The following is a 10776-nucleotide window of genomic DNA, read 5'->3' as shown; positions in this document are numbered from 1 at the left end:
TCCGCTCAGGGTCTGGGTGTTGTCATCATCATTTCGTCCCCATTGACACGTAAGTCGCCAAAGTGGCGTCACCTCGAAAGACTTCCACCAGGCGAACTGTCTACCCGACGGGAGGCCCTAGCCATGAGGCATTTCCATTTTCCATTCATCTAAATTCCATTATCCTTTTTTTCTTTTCGTTAATGTTCATCTTATATCTTCCTTTCAAGGCACTGTCCATTCCGTTCAACTGATCTTCCAACTCTTTGCTGTCGCTGACAGAATCACAATGTCGAAGTTTTTATTTCTTCTCCCTGGACTTCTCCAAATTTTTCTTTGGTTTCATTTACTGCTCGCTCAATGTACAGATTGAGTAACGTAGGCGACAGGCTCAAATCTTCATGACAAAAATAAAATAAATTAAAATCATAAGGACGGCTGTAGGTGTTTCTGTTTTTTGTCGCGATAGTAAACGGCCGTCGTCCCAGCGACCTCCTGCTAGACAGATGAACATACAAAAGGCTACAATCTTGTCTCACTCCCTTCTCGACCACTCTTCCATTTCATGTCCCTCAACTATTAAAACTGCAGTCTGGTTTCTATACAAGTTGTAAATAGCCTTCGACTGACGGTATTTTATCCCTGCTATTTTCAGAATTTCGAAGAGAATATTCCAGTCGACATTGTCAAAAGCTTTCCCTAAGTATACAGATGCTATAAACGTAGGTTTACCTTTCCTTGAAAAATAATACTGATAATTTTAAGACAACCACGTATTGGGTAAAACGGCGCACTAAATGCATCGTTTGCACTTTTACGCTGCGCCTAAGTATGAACACAACTAAGTAACGGCCTTTTACCACTCATATTTCCATAAAACACTTCACCACGTATTTCACTCAACCTGCCTCCCTTGCAGAACGAGTAGTGAAGTGGAAGAGTCTATATTTCATTGTGAAAGCGTTTTTGAAGCTAAATCTATGAAAACTGGTATGTGTTTCACTTTTTTTGGAAAATCAACCCCTAAGGGGGGTGAAATGGGGATAGACTGAGATTTTCACTCTGATATCAGCGCACACTCTTCTGCAAACTTCCTGGCAGATTAAAACTATGTGTCGGACCGAGACTCGAACCCGGTACCTCTGACTTTCGCGGGCAAGTGCTCTACAAGTTCTGCAAGGTTCGCAAGACAGCTTCTGTGAATTTCGGAATGTTGGAGACGAGGTAATGGTGGAATTAACGCTGTGGGGAGGGGTCGTGTGTCGTGTTTGGATAGCTCAGTTGGTCGCCGGCACGGTAGCTCAGCGTGTTCGGTCAGAGGGTTAGCAGCCCTCTGTAATAAAAAAACTGAGTTAATGGATCAACAACGAACTTACGACGTCCGCCCCGAGCAGATGCAACGAACCAAAGTGAACAAAATGAGATTAAAAAAAAAGAAAAAGAAAAGAAAAGTTGGTAGAGCACTTGCTCGCGAAAGCAAAAGTCCCCAGTTCGAATCTCAGTCCGGCGCCAGGAAGTTTCAGGGCCAGACTGATTCACTGACTCATCATCGCCGAGCCGAAACCGCTATGGATAGAAACTTGAAATTTGGAGAGCGTGTGAATCTTATACTGTAGTTATCGTTTAAGTAAGGATTGTTCTAAATTGAAGAAAAAAAAGGGGTGAAATAGGGGACGGAAGGCTTTCTCAAAATATATCGCTGCGTGAATGAACTTTTTTCGAAGTAATTCATTATCACTATTTAAAAACAGTCGTAGGTTGCACAATATTCATTATTAAAGCACAACTAACCCATTTTTAAAGCTAAATCTATGAAAATGGATGCTAATTAAAAAAAAGTTTCACTGTTTTTGGAAATTCAATGCTTTAAAGGAGTGAAATAGGGGATAAAAGGTTTTATAAAATTATTTCATTATGTAAACGTTTTCAATGCTAAATCTTTGGATTTTTTTTATTTCTAGCAGAGAAGCCAAATACTATGTGTTTACTATTTACAGAAATTCAATCCTGTAGGGCGTAAAATTGTTAGGTTAAAAAAAATGGCTCTGAGCACTATGGGACTTAACTTCTGAGGTCATCAGCCCCTAGAACTTTGATGTCCTAAGGTTAGTTAGGTTTAAGTAGATCTCACACATCCATGCCCGAGGCAGGATTCTAACCTGCGACCGTAGCGGTCGCGCGGTTCCAGACTCAAGCGCCTAGTACCGCTCGGCCCCAAAGGTTGCAAAATTGTCACGAAAATATTTCGTTACATTAAAAAAATTTTAAAGCTTAGCCTACCAAATTGGTACGAGTATTTCACTTCTAGATTAGATATAAAGAAGTATGTTTTTTAGTGGAAATATCATCACAAGAACGCAAATGGCATGATTAACAGAATCCTTGAACTACAGCTACTGGAATTGCATGGTCTTCTCCGAATGTAATTCTGACCAAAAAGCATCTATGGCCTCACTTAGCATGAAAAGGTTAGAAGGTGTTGTAATTTGTTAACAATATAAAAATTTGATTAAAGAAAATAAAAAAAAAAAATCTGTGCAGACGATACGATTTCCATTTAGCACTGAATGATGTTAAAAGAAAAGTGGAGGAGAAGTCACAAGTGCGTAGACGCAGCGGTGTTCCTCATTCAGGACGTAAATCTAATTTAGCACAGTCGGTGTTGTCGGAAAATTGTGACAAGGCGACTGGCACTCTAGCGGCTGCTGACTCGGTTTGCATTTCCTGCTCCCAACCGCTCGCCATTTGCCGTGGCGCTCGGAGCGCTGTTTAGCCACACCGGCTCTCAATTCTATATATTTTAAGAAAAGTGAGTTGGTTATATTTAATCAGTATCTTTCCTCAGTTTGATGCGAAAATTGCTTCATAAAATAATGTTAACGTTTCCATTGTCTTACAAGAAATTATGAAAAAGATGTAAGAAATGTTCCCAAATGTAGTTTTACACATGAGCTTTTAACATATATACTAGGTATCGAAGATTTTCCCACACCAAACGCTGACTGGAAATATCTTGTATGATGAGGGGCCCCATAATCTGCAGGTTGACAGAAACTGTTCCGTCAGTGGAGGCGCGTCTATTTGGTAAAACATCAACACCTTCACCTCCGTGCGACTCATCGCCTGCCTCGGGCGGGTCCTGCACCTGTCCTAAAGTGAGGAGGCGTGTTTCAGCCCGAATTAATGGAGCACTCTGTTAGTTCAGAGGCAGATCTCCGTGCCGGCGCTGACGCACGGCGTGGTAGGAGGTCCACAAAACCTCAGGTGTTGGTGGGGATGTTTTGCACTTTTCCAGAGAATGGGAAAGGGGGAGGGGGGCGTGAGTGCATGCGTCCGTCGGTTACTACTACTCGCACGACATCCCGACAAGGAAATTCATCGCTCGGTCCGTCTAAACGCCAAACGCATCCAATTTGTCGCTCGGCCGGTTGGTACGTGTGCACTCGAAAAGTTGCGAGCTGTGGCCGTATTGGCTAGAAAGCTCTTGTGACGTCACATCCCCCGAATCACGTGTTCGCGGCGCCTCAGTTAGCGGGTTGTGTTCAGCGAGTGGGGTTCGAAACTTCTAATCTGCACAATTCTGGGTTCTTCACTTCTAATTTATCCAGCTGGGTTGCTGTTTAGATTTTCAGCGAAAGCTACGTGATGTATACATTTCTTACGATATCTCTTATCGAATTACTCAAGTTTCCACGGCGGTTCAGTAACTTACTTGTAGGACGATATCTGCAATTGATAGGCCGACTAGAAAGATTGCCAGCTATGTATCGGTTAGTCTTACCGTCTGCGCAAGTTGCTTCGCCATGCTTCGCTAGCATTAAAGGACTATCGCATTTTAGGATCGCCAGAGCAGCGTACATTTGCAAAACGTTATCACGAGCAAAAATGTTATGTTAGCTACATGCAAAGCAGCAGTGTCCGTTGTAAAATCTGACAGGGAGTGACGTACTGAAATTAGGACTGAACTTTCACAAATCCAGGTAAACATTTTCTTTCATACAGTTATTGTAATGAAGTAAAAGTTTAGCTACCAGCAAATGACAAAAATGAGCGATCTAATTCAACAAAAACGGCAGTGGCTCTTTCAAATTAGGATTTAGGGTCAACGGAAGCGTCCTTGCCTATTATAATATTTCACATCTACTTCATGTGCCGACAGTAAATGTTCTGTTTTAGCACCGTTGATGAATTTTAGAAGTGGAAGGAGGAAACCGAGCAGAGAACGCTCAAAGTTCGCCATACGTCGTGGTTCCCATGCTAAGGTTGATTCAGAAGTTGTTTCTTATATTTGTCACCGGTGTGGCAAGTTTGTGTCTAGAGGGAAAAAACGAGTGATGTCTTAAATTACAAGGTAGCAGGGCACAGTACATCAATCTTACTACTAAGATGAGAGTAGATATGAACCTGCTGTGTGAAATATGTCTCAACCCATGTTGGCCATAAATCCGAGTTATGTCATCTGCAACTAACAAAAAGAGAAAGGGCTTGTATTGCTGCAGATATAGCAAGTGGCATACCATTTTCTGTCATATTAGACGAAATTCGAGATACAGTTGTAGATTCGAACATGGAAGGGATACATTTGATTACGAGACAGGATCTACATAATACAGATGAATCTTATAATTTGTCCTTCACGTCCATAAGACACCATGATGATGCAATAAATGTAGAAGCATGGGTAAATGAAGTAAATGGTGAAGACAGTCCTTGTGTGATTTTCTAAGGCGCGTTTACACTGAGTTCACAACATTGATTTTGTGTTGCGAACATCGATAATCCATTGCTAGCCACAAAGATTGTTCCGTGGCTGCGTCGGTAGAGATCAAAGAAACATTGTTAGTGGCCACCACTAAATTCCGCTACGCAGCGTTAGTGTTCGTTTGCTGAGTGAGTGTTTTGGTGTTTGTTGTGCTGGAATGTAGAGGTGCGTTATTTTATGTCCCTTCATTTTTATTTGAAATGGAGTGGTCACGAGACAAAATTTTCCAGCTGATGTCGCTCTATGAGGCAGAGGAGTGCCTGTGAAATGTACGTTGCGCAGGTTACAAAAATACTAGAAGCAAACATGATTCTTTACAAGAGGTTGCTACGGCACCAGCAGCAGTGACGTGGACAAGAAAAATTAAATATCTTGTCTCAGTACCGACGAGAGAAACGAAAAATAGAGGAAAGTTTCCTGGATGACTATTTGAGATATGGCTGGCTTTGATAGGAGTCTCCTGATGCCAGAAAATGATGACTAACAGCAAGTATTTGGTTCACAGGAATTGCTTTTCTGAAATTTGTGACTTTCTTTGAAACAAGTGGTCCTACAATATTCAACAACATTTCAAAATCTGACGGCGACATCCTACTGAAGCTGCGAAAGCCAGAACCGTCTTCCAAATTCAGCTCACAAAGCATGTCATTCCCACCACGTCTTCTATAGTATGTTTTGGTCCACCGACGACGACTACATCGTTTTCTTCCTCTGTTTATCTCGTCAAGTATTATTAATGCAGCACCAAATGTCATTAACTCTTCACATCAAGAGATACTCTATGTCAAGTGAATACACAAAGTAACCTATCAGTTCACCGCAGCAGACTATACAGTAGCGAGCAACATTTCTACGTATTCGTAAACGGGAATGCGAACAACGAGCTCAGAACATGTTTTTGTTCGAAACATTGTTGCCAACATGTTGAGGGAACAAGTTGCACACAATGTAAACGCGCCTTAAACCATATGATGTCGTCCCACAATTAAAGCGCTCTGATTTTGCATGATAATTATGAGCAATGCTCAAGGCGAGATATTAAAGAAATATAGGAACGACTGCGTTTGTGTTGATGGGACACATGCTCTCAATGGATATTTTAAACTTACGAGAAACGCGTATGGAAACCCTTGCCTCAGATCTTCTAGCACTAGTAGAGTTATATCTAACAGGAATGACTCCCAGATGCTCTCCATATTTTTCCAGCATACAAAGAGGCAGGTTGGATCAATTTCGCCAAATGTTTTTATGTCGGATTTGGCCGAGTCTTTCTTAATTGCATGGAATGATGTCATGGCATCTCCATCTATGCGACTTTATTGTACATGGCATGTTGATAGATGTTGGAGGCAGAGTATCAAATGTAAGATTCAAGGTGTAGAAAAACAAGGTGAAGTGTACAAGCAAATCAGAACTTTGTTGCATGAGCAGGATGTAGATTCATTTGATAAGATGTTAAATATTGTGCTAGAGAGATTGGAATGTGATCCTGATACAGTTCAATTTGCCACATACTTCCGAGACAACTATGTTGGGAATGCAAAGTGTTATTATTGATTCCAGTATTCAATCTATGGCAATATACCCAACATGCATTTAGAAAGAATGCATCGCACTATTAAATATATATATATCGCGAGTGTTATAAATCCAGGCAATAATGTACCTGTTTGGCATAAAACTACAATGATATTTTATAACATAGTTCCTCGTAAGTTACAGCAATCTGGTTTGCAGTTCTGCTTGCAGGCTCAACTCCGATGATTCAGCCAATAGCAAAACGGGGGTCAACGGAAACGTATATATAGGTAGTAAATGTGTCAAACGTTTAGACAAAGCTATTTTTGCATTGATGTCATTTGTGAAGCACAAGCTGTTTGACAGGCTTGTTGTGCTAATTAAAGGTAAACTGACGAGTAAACTTAAGGACATTCGCCTTTGACAGGCTTATTGTGCTAATTAAAGGTAAACTGACGAGTAAACTTAAGGACATTCGCCTTAGGCATAAATCCGGGAGTACTATTAAGGAGGACTTCATTACTATGGAGCTTACTGGCTGGAAAGTGTGTTCTTCTTCAAGGTCAACAGATACACATACACAGTGTTTGCCACATTCAGTTACAGCAGCAACATTCTGAACACACAGGAAATAGTGAAGTTATACCTGTTGACAGTGAAGATATTTCTGTTGTAGACGAGAAAACAGAAATACTAGCTGAGGTAACGAAGAAAATTAGTAATGATTCTGTACCTCTGTCAGTCCAAACAAGGGAACGTACCGTAGTTTTCTGGTATTGTATCTGAAATGACTTCAAATGACTTGGAAACTACTAAAAAAAGGTTATCATCGCTAAAGGCAACTATTGCTGTTGGAATGTTGCAGCAAAAACAGGCACCTATGCAAATAGAAAGGAAACAACCACAAAAGATTTTACCTCAATGTAGACTGTACTCTACAAATAAAAACAAAAGGAGTAATAATGCATCCCTGGTGCTACGAAATTCAGAAGAATCCAGTTTGATCAAATTATCTCTACTGTCAGACAAAGAAGATGTATTTGTGAAAAAGGTATGTTACTAGCCACCCCCCCCCTCCCCTCCCAGCAACATACATCCCTGCAGCAAAAAATGCTTGTAACTAAGCACTCTGGTAAAATTCTACGTACGACTCAAGTGGCATAGTGTGCTGATGGGGCAATGGTCAACGATGAAGTAAATAATTAATTCTGTTTTCTGGTTGTCAGGTTCTCGTGTGTACCCTTGTTTGCTCAGTAATTTACTTGATCTAAATGTTCACTTTACAAGGATAATTAATTACAAGAAACAAAACATACAGAATAAATTAACGGTCATAGCACCACGCCGCCTGAACCATAAACCAGTGCTCTATTAAGCTGTTAATGTCAGCAGTCTAATATAATATTCTTTTTGCAGGTTCAGCTGTTCAAAAGCCACCAGCAATATGAAATGCAGAGGGTGTAGCAGGTCCATCCCTCATTACAGCATGTGCCCTACAGTGGAGCCAGATGAATCATGAGTGATATTTTATAACAAAAAGTTACATTAACGCCTGGATTTACAATATTCTAGTTTTACGCCACAGTTCCTCGTAAGTTACAGCAATCCGGTTTGCAGTTCTGCTTGCAGGCTCGACTCCCACGATTCAGCCAACAGCTAAACGGGCCAAGGTGGTACCCGGTCTGTCTCTCACTGCTTCGTACGTGCTGAAACACAGCCCGAGGAATAGTGAGTACTATGAATCGAGATATTAGTGCACCTCTGTGTTATGCCATTGTTTCTTTTTGTCACAGCTCCTTATAAATTACTTACTGTAACTTAGTTTGCATTTCTGCTTGCAGGCTCGACTTCCACAACTCAACCAATACTAAAACAGGCTGTGGTGGTACCACATCCATCCATCAGTACAGAGTGTGTGTTGCTACACAGCTCAACAAATGGTGATTTCTATGAATTCAGGCATTAGTTCATCTCTTTGCTATAAATAACTTACAAGGAACTATGGCATATAGCTGGAATAACATTTTATAATAATCTGGTTATAAATGCTGATTGCAGGTGCTGTCCTCCCACATTTAAACCAGTGACAGGGCACAATAAGATGGTATCAGTGCCATCCATCTCTGCAGCACACATGCTGCAACATGGCTATGGAATGGTATTATAAATTCGGGCAGTATTTGTGGATACTTTCTGATCTGAAATTTTGCTTGCCAACTACAACCTTCCTTATGAACTTTCATTTCACATTTATACCAAAGACGAGTGTCCTTTCGTTTAATTGAAATTTTTTTACCACTTGTCAGACTGGATTTTCTTCACAAAATACAAATATAGCTACACCTATATAACAGTAGGATGCATTCTTTCTGTATAGATGTTGCTATTAATACCAGTATTTAGTCTATGATATTATGGCCAATATTTCACATTGCAGGCATAAGCAATTGTCTTGGTTACAAATTAAACTGTATCAGGATCACATACATCCTCATTGTGAATTGTGTTGTCTGCACTTTCCAGGTTAAGTCTACATTGTATGACTTTACAAAAATTGTCACCTGCTGTGTCCCATAGAAGTACAGTAGTTAATAGTAATAATCTTTAAGCACATACTACATAAATCAGTTATATTCAGCAACATGATCAAGCATATTATTCAAGAATGTATGATTCAAAATTAAGCACAATTTGTTAGAACTACTCAAACTATTTCTCTCTCAATGAAAACAATGTATTCTACACTATGCTAATCTTTATTTTACCTCTTAGTGCTGCTGTGGATTGGAAATAATACCTGGCCAAATAGATATGGTGTGATTTGGATGCATTGTCTGAGTGGTAATGTTGGTATACTTAAAATCTTTATAGAAGTAGTCAGGGCATGTCAAATTGGCAACAGATAAAATATTTGCACACCGTTATTTCTAGATACTATTTTTGTACTACAGTATGCTAAGAGGACAGATTTGCTATATTGATCTGTTTCACCTTGTTCAACACTATGCTGCCTACTATGTTGCCTTTTGACATTGCATACTCTATAGCCAGTTAAACAAAAGGACACTTTTCATTTTGGGAGCTGCTTTTCAACAATGAAATTATTTCAGAGATAGTACTCAGAATCGCAGAATTTTGCTTTACTTATCTGGCAATGATGTGGTCTTTTTTTTTCAGTCTCAAAAGTAACTGACAATACGTAAATCAAGCTAATTGTTGGTTTTTGTTATTTTTTGGGGGGCTTTTGGATAAGAGTGTGAAGAACTGGATGGGTTATATGCTATAAACGGCACTGGTAGACTGAATTTTAGAGCAACTATACCCTTTAAATGTCTATTATGTTGCCTTCGTTTTGATGTTTCAGCAACCTGTGATACCAGGAGACTCACAGATAAACTGTATCATTCCTCTTGGTTATTCAAAAGACAGGAAAGCATCGCGAGTGTGTGCCAGATGTCAAGCACCATTGTGTTTGAAAAGGAAGTTAATTATCTAAAACTGTTTGACTGCACACAGAACAATGGAACTTCCAGTTTCAGAAACTTGATTCATCCAAACGTCCAAAACCAAGATTTTTTTGCAATTCATGATACCGTGAAATATTTTTATAATTGCAGTACATTCAGCTAAAAGTGTTACAGTAAAATCTTCTTGTAAGTTATGTCTGCAGAAACTTATATACTGAATTTAATCATTTCTTTTGGTGTATAGTTTTGATGTAAAGCCTATTTTCTGTTTAAATATGAAGTTTCAATTGTGTATCGTAATATTTGTAGCTGATGTGTAGGATTTTTGAAAACTCTTTTTTCACATTCTGTGTGTTTTGTATGTCACTGTATTACTTCATGAAGTCTATAAGATATGATGACAAATTATTAGTATCATTTTAAGATTATATTAATGAATCCTAATTAAAAATTTAATATATAATTTCCAATCAACTGTTTAATATTTTCCCATAACATACTCAAAATGTAAATGCATCCTGATGACCCATGTGTATCTCACATGTTGCAATGTTTACAGCTTACACTGCCAATGTAGAGTCACACATATGAATTGTCTCTCATTATTACCTGTTACTTGGCACACTTAAACGCAATTTCATGTTAGCAACCAGGGAACCAGCAACTGTTGGCTATTGAAATTGTAGACCAGCCACAAGTTACATAGATTTTTTCTTAATTTTCTGAAGCTGCTCGCATTTGTTGAGTGAAACGACTCAAAATAATTTGGCCAACGGCCACACATTACCTATGTCAGACTGTGTGCAGCACCGACATCATTAAAAATAATAATAATAATAATAATCCCTGTTAGGTCAAGATCTGTGACTTATTTAAAATCCCAAAAACTGATACTTTGATCTGCCTCTATTCAATGCAGAAGGGCCTATGCTTTGAAAGCACCTTTTAATTTGCAGAATATTCCTAAAATTTTGCAGCTTCGAAGTTTTTGAACAGTGAAGTAGAATAAATTTCTGATAACATGAAACACTTGCAGTAAGGTAGTTGTAA

The 10776-nt window shown here is 39.3% G+C and overlaps 1 long non-coding RNA gene across 1 annotated transcript; it reads left to right on the top strand.

The window, feature by feature from the left end:
* Positions 1-3489: 3489 nt before the first annotated feature.
* Positions 3490-10196, top strand: LOC126284895 (uncharacterized). Its single transcript, XR_007551567.1, has 3 exons — positions 3490-3959; positions 7676-7987; positions 8101-10196. It is a non-coding gene; the product is annotated as an uncharacterized LOC126284895 (long non-coding RNA).
* Positions 10197-10776: the final 580 nt, after the last annotated feature.

The sequence above is a fragment of the Schistocerca gregaria genome, chromosome 1 (assembly GCF_023897955.1).
Source record: "Schistocerca gregaria isolate iqSchGreg1 chromosome 1, iqSchGreg1.2, whole genome shotgun sequence".
Taxonomy (NCBI): domain Eukaryota; kingdom Metazoa; phylum Arthropoda; class Insecta; order Orthoptera; family Acrididae; genus Schistocerca; species Schistocerca gregaria.
This window is presented reverse-complemented; position numbering and strand designations above follow the sequence as displayed.